The sequence below is a fragment of the Cnephaeus nilssonii genome, assembly GCF_951640355.1.
Source record: "Cnephaeus nilssonii genome assembly, chromosome: 13".
Classification (NCBI taxonomy): domain Eukaryota; kingdom Metazoa; phylum Chordata; class Mammalia; order Chiroptera; family Vespertilionidae; genus Cnephaeus; species Cnephaeus nilssonii.
The window spans coordinates 59,948,870-59,976,539 of NC_137084.1; the positions used below are offsets into that span (position 1 = coordinate 59,948,870).

Here is a 27,670-nt window from a genome sequence, read left to right on the forward strand (position 1 = left end):
CAAGGCCAGCCTTGTACTTGGATTGTTGAGTTGTTTAGGACTTTCTGTTGTGGCAAACTTCCAGAAAACAACATTTTTTATTATACACTAGAGGCCTGATGCAATAAATTCGTGCAAGAGTAGGCCTTCCTTCCCCCGGCTGCTGGCTTCCCTCTGGCACCCAGGACCCAGGCTTCCCTCTGGCCACCAGCAGGCACCCGGGACCTGGGCTTCCCTTGCAGCCCCAGCTTCATCCGGAAGGTCGTCTGGAAGGACGTACAGTCTAATTAGCACATTATGCTTTTATTATTATAGATGTATATGGCACTGTGCTCACCACTGGTATGGGTTCATTGTGTATGTTTGTTCAAGCCATCCTTTCCTTCCAAATGCAGCCCCATATTCATGTCAAACAAGTCTTATGGATCAGACTACTGTTGGTTATCCTGTGTGGAGTAAGTGTGTTTAGTATGCTGACTGCTCATCACTCTTGTACAGTGGCAGTTTGGGCTCAGATGTAGTATAGAAATACCACCAGAACCCCGAGGACAAAGATTATGTGCTTCATATGATCACTACTGCAGCAGAATGGTCTATGTCATGTTTGTTCTTTATTTTTTTTCCTGACTTATATCTGTGATTTTCAGGAAATTTTTTTATGGGTGGAAGCCAGTTTATACGGATTAACCCTCTATGACACTGCTCTTTGTCCTATTAACAATGAATGACCACACTACTGTCCAGAGGTTTATGATGAAAGGATACAATATTTCTGTGATGATTATGATTCCCAGGGATTGGGAAAATATTCATAAGTTTCTTCTTCTGCTCTGAAGTTTTCAACCAATTAATCAAAGTTGACAGTGACATTGATGGGTCCTGATAACTAAGAGACATGAAGTAAGTTATTTTATCAATAATTTTAAAAGATGTCTGCAAGAGGATTATGTAAAAACATTTATGCCTATACTTTTTTTAAAAAAACAACAGAAAATAAAACCAAAGGGCTATTAAAAAACAAAAAAAGAATGGGGCAGGCAACTCTAACTTGTGATTTTGCCTTTATTAAACTTCATTCTCTGGACAATGACTGGGATAAGTAACTAGTATCATGAGCAAGATGCTTTGTGACCAATAGGTTTTTCTGTGAACTTGGAATAGGATGTTTGGGTTAGCCAAATATTTTTATTAATATTTATATCATCCTTTTAAGGGAATCCTACATGTTAAAGTATGATATTGCAATAAAAATGCACTTTCATTTTATAAAAAGTAGTTGGCAAAGCCTTGTGGTTACATGTTTGAGTTGGAATGCCAGACAGCCTTGGTTCAAATTCTGCCTGTGTCATGTATTAGTCCTGTGGCCTTGGGTTTATTATTTAGCCTCTCTGTGTCTTGGTTTTCTCATAAGTGAGACAGAGATAACAATATCTACCTCCTAGGGTTTTGGTGAAAGAATGCATATAAAGTGCTGGGCACCGTGGGTGGCAAACACTAAGCACTCAATAAATGTTCCCTTTAGGTACGAGTCAAGGAACATTAAATAGAGAACTGTATGGAATTGACCAGACTAGAGCTGCAGTGTTTATCAGTCATCAGCTGCATGTGGTTGGTGAGCATTTAAAGTCTGAATTGAGATGTTCTATATTGTAAGATATTCTTTGAAGATTTAGAAAGAAAAAAAAAATGTAAAATATCTTCTTGCTAATTTGTATATATTTTTTCCATTTTTTAAAAATTGATTTTAGAGAGAGAAAAAGAGAGAGAGAGAACACTGATTGATTGCGTCCCATATGTGCCCTGACCATGGTTGCCTCTCGTATGTGCCCTGACCAGGAATCGAACCTGCAACCTTTTTTGGTGTACCAGGTGACACTCAACCAGCTGATTGCATATTGAAATAATAACATTTTGAAAATATTAGTAAAAGGTGAAAGATTTATGTGATCTGAAGAGAAACCAGAGTATATACATTTTGAAAATATTAGGCAAAAGAAAATAATTATTAATTTTGCCTGTTTTTTTAGTATGATACTCACATGTTTGGAATTATATATGTGCTTTCCATTTGTGGGTCACATTCTTTGTCTATTGAACAGTGTTGGACTAGAGCAGTGGTCGGCAAACTGGGGCTCGCAAACCACATGCGGATCTTTGGCCCCTTGAGTGTGGCTCTTCCACAAAATACCACGTGCGGGCGCGCACCAACAGTGCGATTAAAACTTCGTGGCCCATGCGTAGAAGTCGGTTTTCGGCTCTCAAAAGAAATTTCAGTCGTTGTACTGTTGGTATTTGGCTCTGTTGACTAATGAGTTTGCCGACCACTGGACTAGAGGTTGAGGGCAAAGGACAAGATGAAGGAAGGAGAAAGAGGACGTGTGCTACCACCTCAAAATGCTCTCTGAAACCACACAGCTTGCGGTACCCACATTCCACTGTGGTACCAGAACTGCACTGTGGTCACACTGCCCATTCTGAACCAGAAGATGCCTTTTGTCAGATATCAGATCACTCCATGGCCAAGTTTTGATTTCTAGAATGCTAGAAAGCAAAGGGGAATCAGAATAGATGACATTGTGGAGAACAGAATTTTCTCTCCTGGTCAGTGGAAACATGCTGTTCTTTTGTCAAAGACAAAAGTGCCCTCTCACATAGATGATCTCATTATGCTCTGAGCCCTGGCAGGGTGAAATCTCTCTGCCCTCTTTAGACAGGAGGAAGTGGGGACCTCTAGAATTTGGGGTGCCTCCTAGCCCCTGAGAATCTCAGGAGAGAGGGGCTAGGCACTGTTTCCATATCTTGGTGGGACTCTGAGTCCCACAGACATGCATTTGAGTGCATTATCTGCTACATGTGAATGAAGACAAAGGATCTAAAAGGCTTCAATCTGGTCTTTTGTAAAGGGAATATTTACGGCAACTCAGGGTTTTGTAATGATCGAATGAGATGTGTGTAACTTGCTTATCACATTACAGGAGCCCCCTTCTTATCCAAGGTTTCGTGTTTTGGGATTTTATTTAGTTGTGATCCAAATGTGATACAATTTCCCAAAAATAGTAAATGGAAAATTCCAGAAATAAACAGTTTATAAGTGTTGTGTGGTGTGTTTTTTTATATAGACAGAAGTTTTCTTTTATTTCCTCTCTGTTCCTTTCTTCTTTTTTTATCATTATTTAAAGTATTAAAAATAGTAATACATATGTCTCCTTCCCACATTGAGCTCCCCCACCCCTGACACATGCCCTCACCTCCCTAGTGTCTATGTCCATTGGTTATGTTTATATGCATGCATACAAGTCCTTTGGTTGACTTTTACCCCCCCTCCCCTGCCTTCCCGCTGAAGTTTGATAGTCTGTTTGATGCTTCTATGTCTCTGTATCCATCTTTGTTCATCAGTTTATGATGTTCATTATATTTCACAAATGAGTGAGATCATGTGATATTTATCTTTCTCTGACTGGCTTATTTCGCTTAACATAATGCTCTCCAGTTCCATCTATGCTGTTGCAAATGGTAAGAATTCCTTCTTTTTCTAATCCACTCATCTGCTGATGGGCATTTAGGTTATTTCCAAATCTTAGTTATTATAAATTGTGTTGCTATTAACATAGGGGTGCATATATCCTTTCTGATTGATGTTTCTGTTTTCTTGGGATATATTCCTAGAAGTAACTACAACAGTTTATAAGTTTTAAATTGTATGCATTCTTAGTAGTGTGATGAAATCTCACACTGTCCTGCCCAGGATGTGAATCATCCCTATGTCTGGGATATCCATATTATATATGCTACCCACCCATCATCTGGGTTATCTGATAGACCAGGGGTCGGCAAACTCATTAGTCAACAGAGCCAAATATCAACAGTACAACGATTGAAATTTCTTTTGAGAGCAAAAACCGACTTCTGCACATGGGCCACGAAGTTTCAATCACACTGTACGTGCGCGCCCACACGTGGTATTTTGTGGAAGAGCCACACTCAAGGGGCCAAAGAGCCGCATGTGGCTCGCGAGCCGCAGTTTGCCGACCACTGAGATAGACCAGGGGTGGGGAACGTCCGGCCCAAGTGCCGTATAAGGTCTGATCCTGCCAAGGCATTAGGGGTGAGTTAATTAAATGTTTGACCAAATATAGAAGGCTAATTTTTTATAATATATTTTTATTGATTTTAGAGCGGAATGGAGAGGAAGAAATAGAAACATCAGTGATGATAGAGAATCATTGATCAGCTGCCTCCTGCACACCCCCTACTAGAGATAGAGCCTGCAACCTGGGCATATGCCCTGACTGGGAATTGAACCATGACCTCCTGATTCATAGCGCTGTTCAACCACTGAGCCATGCTGGCCGGCCTAGCAAGCTAATTTTTAGGTTGATAATTTTGTATGGCCTGTGAATGACGTTATACATATCCAAATGACTCTTTGCCGAAAAAAGATTCCCCACCCCTGAGATGGTTGTGGTTTGCAGTGTTTATGTTCAAGTAACTCTTATTTTACTTAATAATGGCCCCAAAATTCAAGAATAGTGATGCTGGCAATTCAGTTATACCAAAAGGAAACCATAAGTTTATCATAGTTATGTATGCATAAGAATAACATAATACATACCAGTGTAGTGCTCAGTACTGTCCACAGTTTCAGGCACCGGTTGGGGGTCTTGGAAAGTATCCCCTGTGATAAGTGGGGGACCTGTATCTGGCAAACAGTGATACTCTTTGGTGTTGATTTTGTTTGCTTTTTATTTGTGAGATTCATCCACATGGTTGCATGCAGGTGTACTTTGGTCATTCTCAGTGCTGTGTAGTGGCCACTGTGTGACTATGCCACACTTTATCCAGTTGGCTGTTGATGGGTATTTGGGTCGTTTTATGTCTGGGGCTATTAGGATAGTGGTGCTACTGGTATGAATATTCCAGTTTGTGTGTGTTTGTGTTGGGTCGATATAGAGGGGAAACTGTGGAGTCCTGTTTTAGGAAATACGAACATAGTTGTCCAGAGCATTATATCCATTTATCCCACCATCCTCAGCAGCACTAGATATTGACTATTTTCGTTTTAGGCATTCTGGTGACTTGTGGTAGTATCACACTGGGTTGTCAAATTGCATTTCATTGAAGACTAATGGGATTGAGCACATACATATTTTTTAAAATTTATCTTTATTATTGAAAGTATTATAGATGTCCCCTTTTGTGTGTGAAAAAGTCTATTCACATCTTTTGCCCATTTTCTCTTGTGTTTTTTTCCCCATAGACACAAATCCTTTGTTGGATATATGTATGCAAAAAGCCTTTTCCACTACGTGGCTTATCTTTTCATTCTCTTAATTGTGTCTTTTGATGAACAGAAAGTTTTTCATATTAAAGTAGTTGATTTTTTTTCATGGTTAGCACAGTTTATCCTAGTTATGTAATCTTTGCATACCCCCAACATCATGAAAACATTCTCCTTTCTTTTATTCTAAAAGTTTATTGTTAACCTTGAATAATTACACTCACAATACCAGGTAAACCTGGAACTGATTTTTGGATATGAGTTTGAGGTCAGACTAAGGATTTCCATATGGAAAATGGGCTGGCAATATGTACTAAAAAGGATGGCTAAATTTTTGTTTTCATTTCCAAGAATAAGGTATTTTAGCTGCAGTTATCTTAAGTGCTTGGTGCATAACCTGCAACAGTTTGCTCACTTATTCACCAGCATTAACTGAGGTCATGCTCGGTGCCAAACTCTGCGCTAGGTGCTGGGGACATGTGGGCACTGCCCTCAAGGTCCCCAGGGGAGTGGGCCCATGACAACCCGCCCACAGTGCTGTGGCACATGCTGAGTACTTGACAAGTTATAGCTAGTGAAGTTAATGTTGTCACCGTAATGTCAGTGAGCCCTGTAAGCAGTCGGTCGTCATCACCTTCTAGAAAATGAGGAGTACGTCACCTCTGTCTCGTCCACACTGCAACCAAGGAACCAGGGATGGTGTTGTCTTAGGTGGGTGCAGAGCAGCATCTAGTGGAGAAGAAGCAAAGGTGACTGTGTCACGAGGACATTTGGAAGAGAAAGTTTTAAAGGACAGGAAGGTGACTTACATGTGCTGGTGTCCCTAGCCAGGGGTAAGACAACGACCCTTCCTCTGAATTCTACCAAATATTTGAGATAGAAATAATGTCCATCTTGAACACATATTTCCAGAGAACAGGTACAGGGAGACATACCCACACTGCTCCCACTGCAACAGGGGAATCTTGACATTGCAGGAGGGGGAATTACAAGTCAACTCTTCTGAATGTTAGTGGCAAAATCTGTTACCTATTATTAGCAATCTATCAGAGATTATAGAGAAAAAGGACACTCGAATTTCATGGAGGGATTTACATGGGTTGATGTGGACAGGATCACTGGCTCTTTGGGTGCTGCCTAGAAGAATGGTGAGAAGGAACAGTGTCATCAGGTAGGTGGAATGAACATTTGGTGACAGAGGTTAGGAGGGCCTGGTGATCCTCAGGGAGCATCCTAGGGTTGATTCTCCACAGTTGGTAGCTGTCTTTGCTGGATCCCTTCCGGTCATTGCCATTCTGACTGTCAATGTTCATGGAACTGCTGGGGATGTCATGTAGCATGGAAATCAGATTATTTTTAAAAATTTATCTTTATTGAAAGTTTTACAGATGTCTCCTTTCTTTCCCCATTGACCCTCTCCACTCTCCCCACCCCCCCAACCTAGGCCTTCATCTCATTATTGTCTCTGTCCACAGGTTATGCATATATGAATGTAGGTTCTTTATATACTTTGGAAATGAACCCCTTATCAGATGTATCACTGGCAAATACAGTATGTTCTCCCATACAGTGGGATTCCTTTTCATTTTGTTAATGGTTTCTTTTGCTGTGCGGAAGCTTTTTATTTTGATGTAGCCCCATTTGTTCATTTGTTCATTTCTTTCACTTGCCCTAGGAGATGTATCAGCAAACATGTTGCTACGAAAGATGTCTGAGATTTTGCTGCCTAGAGTTTCTTCTAGGATTTTTATGGTTTCACAATTTACATTTAAGTCATTTATCCATTTTGAGCTTATCTTGTTTATGGTATAAATTGGTAGTCTAGTCCCCCTTTTTTGCATGTACCTGTCCAATTTTCCCAACACCATTTATTGAAGAAACTCTCTTAACTCCATTGTATGCTCTTGCCTCCTTTGTCAAATGTTAATTGAGCATAATGACTTGAGTAGATTTCTGGGTTCTCTCTTCTGTTCCATTGATCTATGTGCCTATTCTTGTGCCACTACCAGGCTGTTTTGATTACAAGGGCTTTGTTGTATAATTTGATATCTGGTATTGTGATCACCCTACTTTGTTCTTCTTTCTCAAAAATGCTGTGGCTATTCGGGGTCTTTTTTGGTTCCATATAAAGTTTTGGAGCATTTGTTCTAGATCTGTGAAATATGCAATTGGTAATTTAATAGGGATTTCACTGAATCTATAGATTGCTTTGGGAAGTATGGACATTTTAATGATGTTAATTCTTCCTATTAATGAACACGGTACATTTTTCCACTTGTTTGTATCTTCCTCTATCTCTTTTTTTCAATTCCTGTAGTTTTCAGAGTATAAGTCTTTTACTTCCTTGACTAAGTTTACTCTTAAGGGTCTTAATTTTAATTTTTTTTTTTCAATGGTAAATGGGATTGTTTGTTCAGTTTCTCCTTCTGGTGTATAAAAATGTCATTGATTTCTGGGTGTTAATTTTGTATCCTGCTACTTTGCCAAATTCATTTGTGAAATCTAGTGGGTTTTTGGTGGAGTCTGTAGGGTTTTCTATGTATAATATCATGTCATCTGTGAATAATGAGAGTTTTGCTTCCTCCTTTCCAATTTGGTTGCGTTTTGTTTTCTTCTTATCTGATTACTGTGTCTAGCACTTCCAGTACTATGTTGAATAAGAGTAGTGAAAACAGATGTCCCTGTCGTCTTCTGTTCTTAGGGGAAATGGTTTTAGTTTTTGCCCACTGAGTATGATATTGGCTGTAGGTTTGTCATATATGGCCTTTATTAAATTGAGGTATGATCCCTCTATTCCCACTTCGCTGAGAGTTTTTATTAAAAATGGGTGCTGGGCCTGGCTGGTATGGCTCAGTTGTTGAGCGTCAACCTATGAACCAGGAAGTCACTGGTTCAATTCCTAATCAGGGCACATACCTGGGTTGCAGACTCAATCCCTAATAGTGAGCAAGCAGGAGGCAGCCAAACAATTATTCTCATCATTGATGTTTCTATCTACCTTTCCCTCTCCCTCCTTCTCTGAAATCAATACAAAATATATTTTAAAAATATGAAAGATTCAGAAATCACCTACACATACACACCCATACACATGTCCTCCCCTTCTAAAATTCAGGGAAGGTTTGAGAAGGAAATTGATATGCCTTACTTTATTTTTTTAAGGTAAGGATGCCAAAAGCTGTATGGCAAATATTGTTAATTGTGCATCCAATATCGATTTTTTTTCTTCCTTCTTTACCAACAAAAGCCCAATTTTGTTTAGGATATCAAGATACCTAGTTAAAAACATTCACTTCTCCAGGTTTCATTGCTTCTAGAATTGACCATGTGACCAAGTTTGGGCTAATGAGAAACATGGAACATGAGTCTCTTGGAAAGCTTGTTCAACAATTCATACATCTTTTCTTTCCCTCCCCTGCTTTGTCCTTAACCCTTTGTCCTCTTACCGCTTTCTACCTAAAACACAGACATATACCTAGAGATAAAGTATCCATCTTTTAAAGATGATGAAACAAGCCATGCACTAAGGATGGTGGAAAGAGAAGCAATGAAGGGCTTGGATTCATTCCTGTTGTGATCCTGAAGCTGCCTGACCCATCCTCTGTCCCACTCCAGATATTTTTCCATGAAAAAAAAAAATTTCTTGTGGGGAGGGGGATAAGACTATTTGTATAAATTGTGTTCCTGTTACATGCAACCAGATGTATCAGCCAAAGTGATACAGGTGAGTTCTGATCATATAAAATTAATTGGTCAATTCATTTCAGTCCCCCAAACCCCCAAATAACCTGTGAACTAAATGGACAAATTTGTTGTGTGGGCATTTCAGTGAGTAGCTACACATGACTTTTTATTTGTCTTTGAATGTCTGTGTGGGATTGGTTGGGAGTCAGCATCCAGGCGGATTTACTTGACCTTCCAGGACTTATCTGTGGAGAAGGTCCAGCAGAGCTCCAGGCAGTCATCAGTGGCTCCATGTTTTCTCCAGTTTTCAATTCTAACACCTTGCAAATGTGTCTCTTCCCCCGCCCCCAAACCCCCACCCCCTGCTGATAATGAGAGTACCTTTTTGCTTGGGCAAAAAGTGTAGAACGAAATTTTATGCGAATTACATTAATCATGCTACTTCCTCAAAATTGATTCCTACTTATATTACTCTATTCCAATTTTATTATTTATTTGAAAGTCCTTCATTATGAGCTACTTTAAAATCATTTGAAGAAATAGATGGGAGTATAAACATGTATGTTCATACATACATAGTTCAGTTAATATTTCATCATAATTTGAGGTAGCTGCAGTTCTTTTTGCAGGGCTCCAAATAGTAGGAATTGTTCTTATTACTCTGTGGAACTTTTTTTTATGCCATCTGGGTTTTTTTGTTGTTGCTTCGTTTTTAATCTTCACCCAAAGATATGTTGTTGTTTTTTATTGATTTTAGAGAGAGAGGAAGGGGAAGGGAGAGAGAAACATCAATGCAAGAGAGAAACATGGATTGGTTGCCTCCTGTATGCCTGGGGATTGAACTTGAAACCCAGGTATGTGCCCTGACCAGGAATAGAACCTGTGACCATTTGGTGTATGGGATGATGCTCCAACCAACTGAACCACACTGGCCAGGGCTATGCCATCTATTCTTTCATGTTTGTCATTTAGGAGGCAGCATTGCAAACTTTTCCAGAAGTGATGAAGTGAGATGTTTGGTGGCTCCCTAGAGAGTTGAGTTCCAAGGTTTTTATGTTATTTTTCTGGAGAACAAATGCATACAGACATCAATAAATGGCATTTATTTTCCCAACTCAGAAATGAATCAAATACATTGCTGTTTTTGATGACCAAACTGTCAAATATTGTTTCTTCTTTTTTCTTTTTTTTTTAAATTTTCTTTTTTTTTTTTAAATTCACTAATTTGCTTTTTGAAAATAAGACTATAAAAATATAAGCTTGGAAAATATCTAAGGGCCCTGACATAGCCCACTAACTTACCAAAAAAAGACATTTAAAGCTTATAGTTAGGAAGGTAGAGAAGTAGAAGAATGCATCTCCCTAAGAAACTAAAAGGCACTGGCTGCTAACATGGGATCGTCTCTATGTTCCTTCTGATAGAAAGTTAATGTTTGTACATCCCAGGGAAGTATAATAATTATAAGGTTGATTGTTTATTCATTGCCAACCAGTGTGCTAAGAACTTTGCAAACACTTACCTCATTAAATTCCTATAGCAAGCCCATGGAATATTAAAGAGAGTCAGATAAGACCTCTTTTTGAGGAAGGAAATATGTAATCTAAAACAGAAATGTCCTGTTAAGAAGGGAATCAGCTTTAATCAAAGGGAAACTATAAATGAAAATACGTGGTAATGCAGATGCAATGCTCTCTGAAGGCCTCCCTCCATGCTGACAAAGCCGGGAATCAGAGCTAGAGATCTAGGGCTCATTCGCTGACCCCAAAAGACAAAATTGATGATGCTACGTCAAACTGACACTCCGCTCTGATGCCCTTCTCCTTGTGAAGGCAAAGCCATGAAAACGCTATGATGTTAAATTGTTTTATTAAAAAATCTGCCCTTATCTGTGTTAACTAGATGTTAAGGTTTGTAAAGCATGTTTTAATAATGGCAGAAAGACATTAATAAGTTGTATATTTCATCAATCACTTTAGATGTAACTGTACTTTAAAATAAATTTACTGTGCTCTATCCTCTCTATCATTCTCCTTCATTTTCTGCCTAAAGCTAAGCTCTTGTTCTTTCACACCATAAGAAACTAAAAATACTTTCTGCCATTTTAGATACAGTCATTTTGTTATCTTCTACTTGCACTGCTTCAAAATAGATATTCTCTGGCAATCTTAAGAAAGTCTAAAGTAGCCCCAAATTTAATTTATTCTTAAACAGAGTTAAAATTCCCCAATTGAGGAAACCAAGACCTGGAGAGGAACTTTGAGGATGTCACACAGCTAGTAGATGACAGAATTGCAAGTCAAACCCAGGCCAGCCTGACCTGAAAACCTGTGTGTCTGGTCAAAAAGGAAAAAACTAGGTTTTACAGAATTTATCAACTGGGTAATACCAATAAATAATAATGCTGAGAGCTAACATTTATAAGCTAGTCCTGTTTTAATTATTTAAATGTATTTATTTAATTATCACAACAACCCTATTTGATAAGTGTTATTATTATCCCCATTATACAGATAAAGTAACTGAGGCAGGAAGCTGAGATTAAATATTTTGTCCAAGGTTACAGAACAAGGAGTGAAGCTGCAGAGAGTGTTCATCTAGGGCCTAGATTTTAACTACATTCTTATAGAAGTCACAATTAATAGCATTAATTTCTACTAGCAGTAACCAACTGGAAAATGTTATAATAGCAACAAAACTGTAGTCTTGAGGAATTAATCTAAGAAAGAAACACAAGATATCTATGGAGAAAATGTCTTGATGATCATTCTATTTTTTAAAAACCTTAAAAATGACTGAGCAGTAGCTCACGTTCATGGGTGCTACCTTACAGGGCTGTTGTGACAATTGAATGAGTTAATACACATAAAGCCCTTGTCATAGCTCCTGGATATAGAAATGTTCAATAATATTAGGTATCATTATTTTTTTTAATCAGACTCACCACTGATTTGTAGTATGGCTTTGGAGAAGATCAAATTATTCTCTCTATTAATGTTATCTATAGAATTGAATTAATAAGCAATATCTTAGTGCTGCTATGAGGATTAAATGAGATGAGTAAAACCAAACCTTGCGTTGTGCCTGGAACTTGAGAGGGATGCCATTGGGGTGGATTGTCTTCCTCTTCTGGGAAAAGATGGTCCTTATTGTTCTCTTGAATATGCTCATCCAGTGTTCCCTAGACTTTGAGATTTCAGGCATCAATATTTCCTCTTGGTGTACTAGTTTCCTAGGGCTGCCATAGCAAAGTGCCACAAGCAGGGTGACTTAAACAACAGACACTATTGTTGTCTCACAGTTCTGGAGGCTACAAATCTGAAATCAAGGTGTTGGCAGAATGATTCCTTCTCAGAGCTCTGAGGAAAGGATCTGGTCCATTCTGCTATCTTAGCTTCTGGAAGCTTTGAGCATTCCTTGGCTTGGAGATGGTGTTCTCCCTGTGTCTTCACATCACCTTCCCTCCATGCATGTCTGCCTCTGGTGAAATTCGCCCTTTTTATAAGGACACAGTCCTATTGTGCCTACCTGATAACCTCATTTTAATTTGATTACCTCTATAAAGGCCCTATTTCCAAATAAGGTCACATTCTGAGATACTGGAGGTTAGGACTTCAACATCTTTTTTGGGGGACACAACTCAACCCATAAGAGTTTGACAGATTAATTTTTTTTAATTTGCGAAGCCACTGTAAAATTGCCAGGTTTTCTTGTTTTGATTTTTGCCAACCCAACTCTTAAAAACAAAATGACTGCCATCTATCATTCTACCTTTTCATGTAAAACATTTTTAATGCTAAAAAAAAAAAAAAAAAAGGAAATTGTCTTGCTCTGGAGCAGCAATAGTTTTCAACAGTGTGCTGTATGAAAGGTATCTTAGCTGGAAATGGAGGAGAATGAATCACGTAGGGTTCTAGGCCACTAAGATCAGACAGGTTCTGTATCTATTAATTTCACATACTGGAAGTTCTGAGAAAGGGTGAAAGATTTTATTTGAAAATCACTAGATTCTTTTTGAGTAATCTGTCTGTTTCTTCTTATATCGTGTTTTTCATGTTTTTGTAAGTGTTGTAGACTGAATGTGTCTCCTCAAAATTCATATGTTAGCACCCAATGTAATGATATATCGAGGTGGGACCTTTGGGAGGCGGTTAGACCATGAAGTAAGTCCTGGTGAATTAGTGCCCTTAGAAGGAGAGCTATCAGAGAGTTGCTCTCTCTCTCCACCATGTGAGGATACATCAAGAAGACCCCTGCTCTGCAAACCAGAAAGACAGCTCTGGCCAGGAACCAAATCTGCTGGTACCTTGATCTTGGGCTTTCCAACCTTCAGAAAAGTGAGAAAGAAATGCTCCTTATTTAAGCCACTCAATCTGTGCTATTTTGTTAAAGCTGTCTGAATTGACAGACAGTAAGCCAAAAGCAAAATTTTTCTTTGAAGTCCTTGCTAATGCATTTGTAATGTCTGCACACCTTGCTTGGTTCATTTCTTTTATTGTTGCTATTTTTTTCTCCCAGGGAAGGATTTCCGGTACTTCAATTTATCTCTTGGGAGATCCATAGGAGGGCCGGATTATCTAGGGCACCTCTAATCAAGGAACAAGCATTTGGCAGTCAGGTTTTCTGTGTCAAAGAAAACAGTCATCACTTTGTGCATCTCTCTTCCTCTCTCCTCCTACCCCCTTTTTTTCCATACCTTGGGCTTTGAAACTTTTTAGCAAAAAGTATTTCCAAATGGAAGTTCATTTAATTCTCATTTCAGACTTGCACTTTCATAAAAAATCATTGTTTAGATCATTTGCCTTAAAAAGTAAGTGGTGGTCCCTCTCCCCCCAATTTCTTTTTCTTCCCTCTGCTGGTAACTATTTTTCACTTATGCTCCATTTGAGTTTTCTTCACCCAGAGAAAACATCAGCTTCTTGATGCCATGAAGCAGTTGGTTTAAGACATCTATTTACTGTCCTTTGATATTAGTGAGATTGTTAGTTGTACAGTAGAAACATTGTACTTTAATACTTATATAGCATTTAATTAAGAAATAAAGTATAATGGAATGTGGTTTGAGACTCATTAAACATCTCTGCAGAGTCTAGTTGGTCTTTTTATATGTATTTTCGTCTCATTGTACATGTCTTTTTAATGAACTCCAGCCCCAGAAGATGTTTCCAGAACTGTTTTATTTTTTTCCAGTCTAAATACCTAATGAAACAGCATTTCATTCAGTGAGTATATCTTTGAACAAAATGCTAACTTCAAAAATGACTTGAGATTTCATATGGTAGAAACGTTAGGCAGGCTTTGTGGTGTAGTGAATTTGTGCCTGGACTGGTCTGAAATTTGAATCTGAATGCCAGCTTCAGTGCATATTGGCTTGATCTTGGGGAACACGTGTAGACTCTGAGTGACAGTTATGTTTCATATAAAATAATTATAACAGTACCCATCTTACAGAGCTGTTGTAAACCTTAAATTATACATAAAAATTAGCTAAAATATTGACTATAAACATAAATACAACACTTAGAACTACATCAAAATTAAAAACTTATGATTTGCAAAAAAATACCATCAAGAAAGCTAAAAGACAATCCACAGAATCGAAAAATATTTTGAAAATCATATATCTAATAAGAGACTTGTATCCAGGATATAAAGAACCCTTACAATTTGAGAAACAAGAATCCACAAAAAACTTATATGTGAGTGTTCACAGCAGTATTATTTATCAGAGCCAAAAGTGGAAACAAGCCAAATGTCATTAAACTGATGAATGGATAAGCAAAAATGTAGTTTATCCATACAATGGAATATTATTCATAAAAGAGAATGAAGTACTAATGACACATGCCACAACATGAGTGAATCTGGAAAACGATGCTAAGTGAAAGAAGCAGTCATAGAATTTCATTAATTTAAAATGTCAGGAAAAGCCACATTTATAGAGAGAGAAAAAATTAATGGTTGCTTGGTGGGGGAGAAAGGGGAGTGGAAAGGAATGAGGAGTGACTGCTTAAGAGTATGGGGTTTCTCTATGTGGACACAAAAATGTTCTAAACTTAGATTGTGATTATGGTTGCACAATCCTAACATTGAAACCACTGAACTGTATGCTTTAAATAGATGGACTTTATAGTATGTGAGTTATATCTCAATAAAGCACATCACAGGCATGCAGCGAATATAAATTCTTCTCCCTGGATCGTCATAAACCACATTGGCTTTGTTAATTTAGTGTACTTTTTTTCTGTTTCATTAATTTATGTTCTCATCATCATTTCTTCTATTTCTTTAGATTTGATTTATAGTTCTCTTTCCAACTTTTTAAGATGATTCCTGAGCTCATTAATTTTTATCTTTTCAAATATATGTATTTAAGAACATTTTTCTTTAACGATTGCTTTATCTATAACCCAGTGTTTAAAGAGGTACTATTTTTATTATGCAGTTCAAAGTATTTTAAGTTTACCATTTGACATCTTAAATATTTAAAAATATATTTATTCATTTCAGAACATAAAAAATTCCAGTTATATTTTGTTACTGATTTCTATCTTAATTGCACTGTGGTCAGAAAATGTATGTCTTTTGGTTCTGAGACCAATTTTAACATGTGTATGTGTGTAGGGGGGTCCCTCCACCCCATACCACCAAGCAAAATAATTCCCAGTACTTAACATGACCAACACCACAACTAGCTGACCTCCAGTTTACCCCTGCAGGAGTGGACCCTGTTTAACTTAAAGGGAATATTCTTGCATAGATAAGTGGGCCCATTAGGTTGTTTATTGCTTTGTATTAAACAGCTTTTAACCAGCATGAGTGATGCAGCTACACGCCACCTGTGTTAGCACGAGCCATTTGGCTCTATATAACAAGCCCCAGCCATTCTTGGGTGTAGAGGTCTATCATCTTGCTTCTGCTCGAGTTATTGCTTCTGTCTGTAAGTTCCCTTGATGTAGTTCTGAAGTTGTCAACCTCTTTTTTTGGTCTCTCAGCCCCTGCACATTTTCCCAACACCACCAGCTGGTTGTCCTACAAGTCAACTCAATTCTGACACTGTCTACTCAGAAAGAGCATCAAGTTACATAGGTTAAGGGTTTATAGTTTTACAAGACTATCCCCTCCTTCCCATGTCCCCCCACTTCAGATGCCAGTTGCAAGCCCATGTTGTTACCTATGGTTCTGACCAACTGGCTACAGATTAGAGGTTACTATGACCTCCTCCTTAGACTTCAGACAGTAGTCACAAGCTCTGGTTGTAGTTTGTACTTCTGACCAACTGGCTATAAATCAGATGATCTCATGACCACCTCCTTGGGTTCAATTTATTTGCTAGAGCAGCTCACAAAACTGAGAAATATTTAACTTAACTAGAATACTGGCTTATTGTGTAAAGATACAACTCTGGAAGAGCCAGATGAGAGAGATGCACAGGGCAAGGTACGGGGTCTGGGTGTGGAGCTTTCATGCTTCCTCCAGGAGTACGATTCTCCCAGAAGCTCCACGTGTTCAGGAGCTCTCTGAATGCCATTCTTTTGGGTTATCATGGAAGCTTCATTATACAGGCAAGCTTGATTAAATCATTGACCATTGGTGATTGAGCTCAATCTCTAGCCCCTCTCCTCTCCCTAGAGGTCAGGGGGTGGGAATGAAAGTTCTAATCCTCTAATTACATGATTGGCTCCACTGGCAACCAGCCTCCATCCTTAGATACTCCCTAAAGGTCACCTCATTAATACAACAAAAGAACCTTTTTATCACTCACAAAGCTTAGGAAATTCCAAGGACTTGGAAAGTTGTGAGCCAGGAACCATGTAGGAAGAAGACCAAATGTATGTGAAAAGTGTTTTGGTCATCTGAATGACCAAATATATATTTTTCTGAAATATCACAAGATTGTGGCATGATTTCCACTCTGAAGTTTGTTGCAACTTGCTATATGACCCATTTAGACCATCTATCTGCTGCTGTCATGTGCCATGTTCTATGTCCATTAAGTCAAGCTTAACTTGTGGTTCAAATCTTCAAGTCATAGCTTAAATGATTAGCATCTGTTTGTTCTGTTGTTGAGATAGGTATGTTAAATCTTGGATTGTTGTTGATTTGTTGATTTCTCCTCGCAGTTCTGCCAGGTTTGCTTTATATATTTTGACCTTATTTTATCCATACAAATTTAGAATTGCTGGTGAAATGACCTTCTATAATTATGAAGCATTTCTTTTTCCTCTGTAGTAATGCTTTCAACATTGAATCTATCTTGTTTGATATTAGTATATAGCCACATCTTTTCCTGTCCTTTTACATTCAACCTTCTGCATCCATATATTTAAGGTATATCACTGGTAAGCAGTATGTGTTTGTTTTTTTCATTAGTGTCTGAATTTTTTTCTTTTTATAGAGAAATTAGGCTATTTATATTAAACTAGAGGCCCAGTGCATGATTGAATCATGCACGTGTAGGGTCCCCTACACACTTTCGCTTTTCACGGTGGAGCTGGGTGCCTGTCCACTCGTGCACCAGGCCTTTCAGAAGCCTCCGGCTCGGTGGAGGCTTCTGAAAGGCCTGGTGCCGGAGCAGACAGGCACCCAGGTCCCCCACTTTTGTTTTTTTTTGTTTTTGTTTTTGTTTTTGCTGTGAAAGAGCTCATTTATTGGGGTGGTGGACTCAGTGGATCCAAAGTGGAGAGCTGGTGAAGGGATGGGTGGCTTCCAGTTTCAAGCGCTGGTTCTCAGTCCTGCGGCACCTGTTTATGGATCCCTTCAGCGAGGCTGGGCCAGGTCAGGGCCGCATGCACTTTGGCATCCGGGCCAGGGATGCTCTCCAGGCCCCACAGGGTGAAGCGGCTGAAACTGGCGGAGGCACGAATAAAGCGGTCGAAGTCCCGCTCCAGCGCCTCCGGGGGTTCCACCAGCTCCTGCTCCTCCTTGTCGGATCCCACTGAAAAGTCCTGCTTCCCCACCGACTTCTCTTCCATCACCATCACGTATCCCAGCAGGCCAGGCGGCACCTCCACCTCCTTGCCCCTCAGACTGCGGCCCCGAAACGACACTTCGAGTCCATCGGGACCCTGACGGATGGCCGGGGTGAAAAAGCGCCCCACAGGGGCGGCCGGTTAACCCGGACTTCACAGGGCAGGAGGTGCAGCGTGTGCGGAGAGTGACGGGGCGTAGGTGGATGCGGTGCTTCTCCATGTCTTCCTCGTCGCTGCTCTCCATCCTCTGCCGGGTTTCCGTGGTTTCCATGGCTCGCTGACTGAGGCCAGAGCTCGCTCCCCCACTTTTGATGATCCGCGGCCGCTGAGGGGGTCTCCCCTGCTGTTGAGAGGCGCAGGAGGTGGGACCCCCTCAGCGGCCCGGATCTGGGTTGAGAGGCGCAGGGGGCGGGAGTCCCGCCCCCTGCGCCTCTCAACAGCAGCGTAGCCCCGCTCAGTGGCAGCGGATCCGTGCCTCTCAATGGCCGGATAGGCCACCCTGAGTCCCGCCCCCCAGCCTCCACCGCCCAATCGTGGGCGTAGCGGAGTGATGGTAATTTACATGGTACGCTATTATTAGATAGGATGTTCTTTGTTTTTCTATGTTCATTTTTAAGTCATATACTTTTTACTAGTCTCTTAGAAGCTATAATATGAATTCTTGCATGATCAAATTAAATGTTAATTAATATTTATCCTCTTTCCCAATAAAGCAAGGAACATAAAGTAATTTAACTTTATTAAATTATTAAATCTCCCATTATTTATGTTTTTGCTGATGTATATGTTATTGTATATTTAAATTTTCTTTCTCTCTTTGTCTTTTTCCTCCATCTTCTCCCTCTTTCCTTCTCTCCTTTTCAGCCTTCCTCTTTACTCTTTAACATATAGATATATGTCACAATATATTATTATCTATATTATTATCTTATAGAAGCAATATTCATTTAGATTTACTCATATCTTTGCCTTTTTCTAGTATTTGTAAACTTTTTGTGGGAAATTATTTTTGTTTTTAGAGTCTGCTGGCAATTAGTTTTTTCAATTTTGTATATCTGCAATGTCTTCATTTGACTTTTCATTCTTGAAAAGAGTAGCTAGGCTTACAGCTACTCTTTCTACAAAATTCCCTATTTTGACTTTGAATGTTTTTTGTTGTTGATGAGAAATCAATTCAATCTAATAGTTTCTCCTTTAAAGGTATTCTTTTTTTTTTTGTTCTGTCTACTGTTTTGATTCTCTATCTTTGATTTCACCAGTTTTATTTTGAGGTGTCTAGGTTTGGATTTTTTATTTATCATACTTGGGGTTTGCAGAACATTTTTTAAATCTGTGCATTGAACTCATCTGTTTGGGAAATCCTCAGCCATTATCACTTCAAATATTGCCTCTGTCCCACTTTCTCTCTCTCATCCTTCTGGAAGCCCATTTAAGCAATATGGTGCACGTTCTCACAGTCTTCTCTGTGTCTCTTACCCTCTGTTTTATATTTTTAATCCTTTTCTCTCCCCATTTTTTATTCTGTATAATTTTTTTCTGATCTATATTCTTTGTAAAAAAAATTTCTATTCAGCTGTGTTTAATCTACTGTCAAACACAACTTCTGGATTATTAATATGTTATTTTATTCCAAAATTCAAAAATTTCATTTAATGCTTTTATAATATTTTTCAGGTTTAAAATTTTAACGTATTTTTATATTCCAAATCTCTAATGAAAATGTACATCTTTTCATGTATTTTCTCCATTTCCTCCTCCATTAAAAATATATTGATCATGTTTCTTTTAAAATCCTTGTTAGCCAACTCTAATATTTGACTCCTCTGTATGTCTGTTTCTATAATTTTTTTCTCTTGCTTTGGTTTATAGTGCCTTGTCTTTGGCATGCCTAATATTTTTTATTTGTTGCCAGATGATGTGTATAAAACTGTGCTGGAGCTCCTGATGATATAACCAGACTCTAGAAAGGGTTTACCTCTCCACTGGGCAGATAGAGTGGTGGTTTATTATTTTAGTCCAAGTGGGAACACCTGCCTTTGGCTCTCCCGGTTTCAAATAATACACCATATGGTCTCTTTTCCCAGTGGTTCCCCCAACTCTCACCTTGCCTCACAGGATTGCTAAAAAACTCCTTTCCGAAGTTTTCCTGCTTAAGCTTTTTAGTCTGCCCCATGCATCCCTAGTATTCTGGAAATGTACTGAGGGAGAAACTAGTTCTGTGATTGAGGAACCCAAAATCTCTGCCAAAAGTTTCTCTGCTCTCCTACAGCATCCCTTCCAAACTTTGCATCAGACTTTTCACCATGCTCTCAGCCTTCTTACTACACTCAGAATTAGCACATGTCTTTAGGAAAAAAGTGGCTGTAGAAGTCAGCTTGCCTCTCCAAGGTTCTTCCCTCTCTGGAGTCTTGGTCCCATTAATTCTCACTGCTTCTGCAGCCCTCCACTGCTTTAAAACCTTTTGCACTCGGATGTCGAGTGTGACTCGACACGGTTAGCATCGGTAGCAGCTCGAGAAAAAAGCAAGCGAGTACAAAGGGTTAAAGTTATCCCTTTTGAATTGTATTTATATTTTCTAGCTATTCTTGTGGGAGGGCTGGTCTGCTGCTAGTTATCTCATCCCAGCTGAAAGCAGAAGCCCTTTCAAAATGTTTGTCACTTCATAATTTCCAGCTCTTTCCTGAAATGTCTAAACTTGTCCTTTATCTTCCTAAACATAATAAGCATAGTTTGTTTTAAAGTTTTTGTGTCAAATAAGCCCAATACTAGAGGCCCGGCACACGAGATTTGTGCACTGAGGGGACAGGGGTGTCCCTCAGCCTGGCCTGGGCCCTCTCGCAGTCCGGGACCCCTCAGGGGATGTCCACTTGCTAGCTTAGGCCCGATACCTCCCCCCCCACCCCCTGCCTAAGCCAGCAGTCAGACATCCCTCTTGCAGTCCGGGGCTCCCGCCACCGCCACTGCGCTCGCCACCTATCAGCTGGGCTTCTAGCTGAGCGTCTGCCCCTGGTGGTCAGTGCGTGTCATAGCAACTGGTCGTTCCACCGTTTGGTGAATTTGCATATTACCCTTTTATTATATAAGAAGATATGGAGTCACTGCCTGTTGTTTTTATAGTTTGTTTCTGCTAATGTTTGTTCTTATTGTCTCATGTTCTCAAATGCCTGGTTATCGATTATGTGCTAGACATAGCATTTAAAAAATTTTTGAGTAATATTTTAAAGACTGGAATTATCATCTCTTTCTCCAGAGAGGATTTTTGTTTCTTCTGCCAAGTGTTCATGTCTGAATTCTGTGCTACTAATTTTTTAAACTTCTTTACCAAGATTTCTGCTATGATAGCAGTGTGTGAATGTATTTTCTCAGGTGACTATAGTTGAGCCCAAATTGAAATCCTTAAACTCATTTCCTTTGAAATGTTTTGCTGTCTTTTTAAAAAAAACACATGCTTTTCACATCTTAACAGTATAATTGTTTTTTGTATTTTCTATTAACATTTCCAGCTGAGACTTGCTAGATGTTTACCAATCACATTACCTCTTCCTGGGCACACAGAAAGACCATTTCCTAGTCTCTCTTGGAACTAGTAACACAGGACCATGTGATTAGGTTTTAGGCAATGTGATGTGGGTGGCAGTGATGTTCTGTCTTTAGTTGTGGCCACAAAACTCCATGCAAGGTTGCCCATGCTATCGCTTTTCCATAGTGACCTTGGAGTTTATATGTTTAGTATGGTAGTGACACAAGATACAAAAAGCAGGGATCCCTATATCCCCATGTGGAGGAGAGGGACTCCACAGCACACTGTGACATGGCCAAGAAATAAACTTTTATTATGGAAAGCTGCTAAGACTTTTGGGGTAGTTTGTTATAGCAGCTGTATTACTTGTCCTGTTCAATACACCATTAGAAAACCTTTTTTCCTCCCAGCTGTACTCATCGAGATGCAATTTTATTGAGTTAGTCAGGTTTTAAAGTGGGGCTGAATTGAATGGTGATAACATTATATTGGGTATCCAAAATTTCTAGACCTCAGGCTCACAAAAATATGTGGATACCAAAAATAATTATTTTCTTTTTTCCTGAAACTCAATGGGCTCTCTCAGGGTAATCATTGAGAGAAGGTAACTTGAATACAATGCAAAAATGCAGTATTTTCAGGATAGTTTAGGATGAAATTTTAGTGAGTAAATCCTCTTGTCAGAGGAAAAATTGTTAGCATCATTTGGCAGATTTAAAGTCTTCTGACCCATTGTCATGCTGTTAGAAAAAATGATGAGTAATGATGCAATTTATTTTACACTAATGTGATTATTTTCATGAGTTATGTTTGAAGTCTCAAAAGACTCAATCATCCCCATATTCACGTCTTTATCAAATGCAAATCCTAGGACTTGCAACACTTCCTCTCTTGCACCAGGTCTCAACACTTATTCCCAATTTTCTATGGCTACAACTAGGAAAAACCCCTTGGAGGTTCACTTTCATCTTCTTCAGGACTTGTGCATCCCAGAGAATGCCCTCAGCCATTCATTCCACCAACACTCTGATCAGCATTTCTCAAACACTTGTTAATCCCAAACTACTTACTGGTTACTCAGTGTATTCTTTTGATAAACTTTTGGCTCAGTAATTTAAGCATTGGGTTCTACATGCAGTATGTTTCTTTTCTGCCTCTTTATTGCTACTAAATTATAGGACTAAAATTATAATTATAGGTGATTGGGAATGTCAGCAAGTATTTGATGAGTTCATCAGATAGTTCTGGATATTCAGGTCTAACATGAACCCAGAATTAATGGAGAGATTTAATGACTAAGTCTCTTGAAAATTCTTAAGTCCACAATTGACTTAAAGGCTGGCAGTTTGATTGGGTCTACTTGGACTAGTAACAACTAAATTCCTGATCTGCTTTGATTGAAGTTGTGTTCCGTCAAGCAATTCTTTATTTTACTGCAGCCCCTTGATGTGGCTTTTAAACATACCCAAGATTTCATTGCTTTGCTTACTCTAATTAAAAAAAGAAAATCATTAAATATTGAGAATGAGTCAAATTCCCAGTGGCTGAGGCATTTGTACCACGTCTTGTTTTGTTTTAATCCTGACATCTCATTCTCACCATTGAAAATTGGCTGTAGTTTATCCCTGAAGTGATAAATTCAGGCTTGTCCAAAAAAACTGAGGGTGTTGCTGAGATATACCAGACATTTGAAATGATAGAAATGGTCTTTACCAGTATTATCAGTGTCAGGAGGAACTTTCCTTACCCCTATTTCACAGTTCCTAAGAGCACATTTATTTCTGCCAACCAGGGTTCTTCAGTGGGGGAATAGTGTCTCATGTTCACTGTCCATTCCTTGGCAGAATGTGCTAAAAAAGTGTACACTCAATAGCTGCAAGTTAACCATAGTTAAAATTGTCACTATTTCCTTAAACATAAAATTGCAATCAGGAGACTCTGTGGTAGACTGCCAATTAATCTCTGAAAACCAAGCCAGTGTGTGGATTTGCATGGAGGGGCCACTCTTCTAATCTTGTAAGAAGCTGGGTCTCTGTCAGAAATGAGGGGACACCTTCGGTCTATAGAAGGGCTCTAAAGTAACATATAAAATTTCTTCTCCTGTGGTCTGGGTTTTCTGTATTACAGCAACCACAGGTCATCAAGCACTTCCTTCACATACATAGTATACAGGTAGCTGAAAAGTGGAACTGCTGTCTGCTTGCCCGTTTGATGAGCATCTTCCATGTTGATGTACACCATTGCTATTAGCAATCTCAGCACTGCCTTTTAATGTGGATATTGACCAGCCATCATTCGGTGGCTAGTCTACAAGAATATAGTGAAGAAGGTGACCCGAGTCTGCTTTTACCGTGAGGAATGTAATCTTGTTTTCTTCCCGTGGAAAATTTCCTTGTGAAAAAGCCTGTCTTTTTCCAATGAAAAAAGCCATCTATTTTATACTGAAAAGTGTAACTGTGGTCATAGAACACACTGTGCTTTCTGAGTGAATAACACATAAAAGACAATATATGGAGCAAATGGATTTTCAGTTAATTTCAATTTGCAGATATCCATTGCTATACTTTTCACTTTTCATTTCTAGCTACTTCTAAAACATGATAATCTCAAACAGTCACCTTTCCCAAAACTTACAGATTCCCACTCTTGGTTTTTTCTGGTATGTATGATCTTTCCTGGGGTCCAGTGATAGCATGTACTAGGATGCACTTTGACAGCAGGTGGTTTCTCAGAGCAGCCAGAGAACAGCCTCCTTCATGAGAGAAACCGCTTCATGTGTGACTCTTGCACATGCAGGAACTCTCAGGCATCAAAAGTTCAGGAAAATACTCATTGTGGCTTGTTGGTACACTTTAGGCAGATACTTCTAGTTTTTATACAAAAATGGACCACTTGCCTTCTAGTGCATTCTAGGTCATGTGTGATTTTTTAAAATAGTGGGTAGGAAGAACTTCTGGTTTTGTTTGTTGTTTGTTTCTCTTTTTTTTATTTAATAAATCTTTATTGTTCAGATTATTACAATTGTTTCTCCTTTTCCCCCCCCCCATATCTCCCCTCCACCCGGTTCCCACCCCCCGCCCTTACTCCCCCCCCCCCCCCGCTGTCCTCATCCATAGGTGTGTGATTTTTGTCCAGTCTCTTCCCATACCCCCCACACAGACACCCCTTTCCCCCTGAGAATTATCAATCCACTCCCATTCTATGCCCCTGATTCTATTATATTCACCAGTTTATTCTGTTCCTCAGATTTTTAATTCACTTGACTTTTAGACTCGTTGATAGATATGTATTTGTTGTTCATAATTTTATCTTTACTTTTTTCTTCTTTTTCCTATTTTTAGAGAATACACTTCAGCATTTCATATAATACTGGTTTGGTGGTGATGAACTCCTTTAGCGTTTTCTTATCTGTGAAGCCCTTTATCTGCCCTTCAATTCTGAATGATAACTTTGCTGGGTAGAGTAATCTTGGTTATAGGTTCTTGCTATTCATCGCTTTGAATATTTCTTGCCACTCCCATCTGGCCTGCATAGTTTCTGTTGAGAAATCAGCTGATAATCGTATGGGTGCTCCCTTGTAGGTAACTAACTGTTTTTCTCTTGCTGCTTGTAAGATTCTCTCTTTGTCTTTTGCCCTTGGCATTTTAAATATGATGTGTCTTGGTGTGGTCCTCTTTGGATTCCTTTTGTTTGGGTTCCTGGACTTGTAAGTCTATTTCTTTCACCAGGTGTGGGAAGTTTCAGTCATTATTTCTTCAAATAGGTTTTCAGTGTCTTGCTCTCTCTCTTCTTCTGGCACCCCCATAATTCTGATGTTGGTACACTTGAAGTTGTCCCAGAGTCTTCTTACACTATCTGCAACTTTCTGAATTCTCTTCTCTTCTTGCTTCTCTGGAGGAGTGTCCTTTGCCTCTTTGTATCCCAAATCTTTGACTTGGTTCTTGCGTTCCTCTAGTCTACTGTTGGGTCTCTGTATAATATTTTTTATTTCAGTCAGTGTATGTTTAATTTCTAGTTGGTCCTTTTTCATATCCTCGAGGGTCTCATTAAATTTATCGGCCTTTTCCAGGAAATTCTTGAAAAACCTTATAACCGTGGTTTTGAACTCTTATGTCCATTCATTTGTTCTCCTCCATTTCTTTCGTTTGTGATCTGTTTCCTTGTCTCCTCATTTTAGCTGCTTCACTGAGTTGGTAGGGTAGCTTTGTGTACTAGGTGTCCTATTGGTTCAACGGGTCAGCCTCCCATTTATCTGAGGTGGACACTCTTGGTGCACCCCTTTGTGGACTGTGTGTACAGCCTTGTTGTAGTTAAGTCTTGATTGTTGTTGGTGTCACTGGGAGGAACTGACCTCCAGGCCAATTGACTGTGAGGACCCACTGTGTCTATAACAGAAGAATTGCTGTGCTGGAGACACGTTTATGTGGCAGGACTTGTTCCAGTAGGGCTTTGGTGCTCACTGAGTCTGCCTATTGAATGTGTCCCTTATGAGAGTGGTTGAAATCTGGTGTCGTCTCACACCGACCACTAGATACACTAGTTTCTGGATCTCCAATGGGGTGCAGGTCAGCTACTGTCTGAGGCCACCCAGCAGGAGGTACAGCAAGAACTACAGTTTTCTCCTCTTTGCTTGGGGTTTGGCGATTTTGGAGCAGTCTGACTGGAGCTGCAGTTTATTTGGTTAAGCTGCCACAGAACAGGCCATTTATATGCAAAAGCTGCTGTGTGGAGCCTGGGCGGGTTTGGAGAATGTGCGGGGCGGGGTCTCAGGGCAGGGCGGGGCGGGTCTCAGGGCGTCACTAGGCTAGGGCGTGGCAAACAGCGATGGCTGCCGTCAGCTGCCTCTGCTTTTCTGCGTTTCCAAATCCCTGCGTCCCGTGCTCCAGCGCAGTAAACAATGATTGCTGGGCGCACCTCTGCAGAAAAGTCACTCTCACTTTCCGACCCGATGGCCGAGAGTCCAGCTTCTCCCCATAGGCATCTGGGTCCCCCGCGTGTCCCCAGAAACTGGATTTCAGAGTGATCGGGAGCTTGTCTCCTCCCTTCGGGTTGAAAAAAAGCTGTGTGCCCAGTGGCCTGCCACCAGCCCGATTCGTGCGCCTCCGTACCTCAGCTTTTCAGCGTTTGTGCTCCTTTCTCATTCCTTCTTAGTTGCAAAACTTCCACTCAGCCCCTTTCCCGTGGTTCTGGGTGGTAGACGTTTTGTCTTTTAGTTGTAGTTTTGAAATTGTTGTGCGAGGCGGCAGTTTAGTTGTTTACCTTTGCCGCCATCTTGGTTCCTCCCCTGTTTGTTTTTTTACAAAACAGTCTGCTCATATAAAACATGAAGGTGTGTGAGGAAGAGTTTTCAGTCTTTTCCTTATTAGACTTCACACACATCAGAAGCTCCTGAGTATGTTATAAGGCTTTGTTGATTCATAGCATTTTCTGTAAGACACTCAGACTTGGAGGTCTTTGTTTTACAATATTGTAGCCCACTGAGCTAGTATACCAAGCAGAAAATGGGCTGGCTGCAGTCATTAAACAAATAGGCACAGGGGTGAAGGGGACAGTACCAAAAACATGACTTTGCCCCATACTTCAAAATGTTTATACCAGAGCTCTAAGATAGGCTTTTCCTTGATATGTTTGTCACTTAATTCATTCCACAACTGTTTTTTGAGCATCTACACCAAGCATGTCAAACTCCTGGCTGTGAGTTTCACATGATTGATTGATCTACACTGTGCCTGGCACTCTTGTAGGCATTGGATTTTCAATGAACACAATCAACAAAAGTGCCTCCTTCATGGAGTTTATGTTCTCTAGGGAAAGATAGAGAAGAAATAAAACAACAACAAAAAAAGTATATATAGCATGCTTATAGAATTCTCAGTTTAATGGAGAGATGAACACAGATACTTAATTACCAAACCATGTAGAAAGAGGGATAATAAACCCAAGGGCATTTGCTAGTATGAAGGAAGGAATACACAACTCACTCTATGTAGTGAGATGGATGGATGGGAAGGCTTCTTGGTAGAAGAGACATCTAAACTGAATCTTAATAGCCAAGGATGGGTCAGTAAAAAAATTGGGGAGGGAGTAGAAGGGTTGTTTCAGAATAAGGGTTGATGGAGTAGTGCAAAGTATATGGGGGATGATTGTGGTATGGTACAATCAGAACTTTGGTGTTGCTATAACTTGCAGGGGGAGGCAGGGGGCAAGGGCGGCCAACAAACCACATTAAGGAGCTTGGT

The 27,670-nt window shown here is 39.7% G+C and overlaps 2 pseudogenes across 2 annotated transcripts; one reads left to right on the plus strand and one right to left on the minus strand.

The window, feature by feature from the left end:
- Positions 1 to 323: 323 nt before the first annotated feature.
- Positions 324 to 733, plus strand: LOC307109267 (DNA damage-regulated autophagy modulator protein 2-like; annotated as a pseudogene). Its single transcript has one exon. The product of its transcript is annotated as a DNA damage-regulated autophagy modulator protein 2-like (transcript).
- Positions 734 to 17,668: 16,935 nt separating this feature from the next.
- On the minus strand, positions 17,669 to 18,155 carry LOC307108800 (ribonuclease H2 subunit C-like; annotated as a pseudogene). Its single transcript has one exon. The product of its transcript is annotated as a ribonuclease H2 subunit C-like (transcript).
- Positions 18,156 to 27,670: the final 9,515 nt, after the last annotated feature.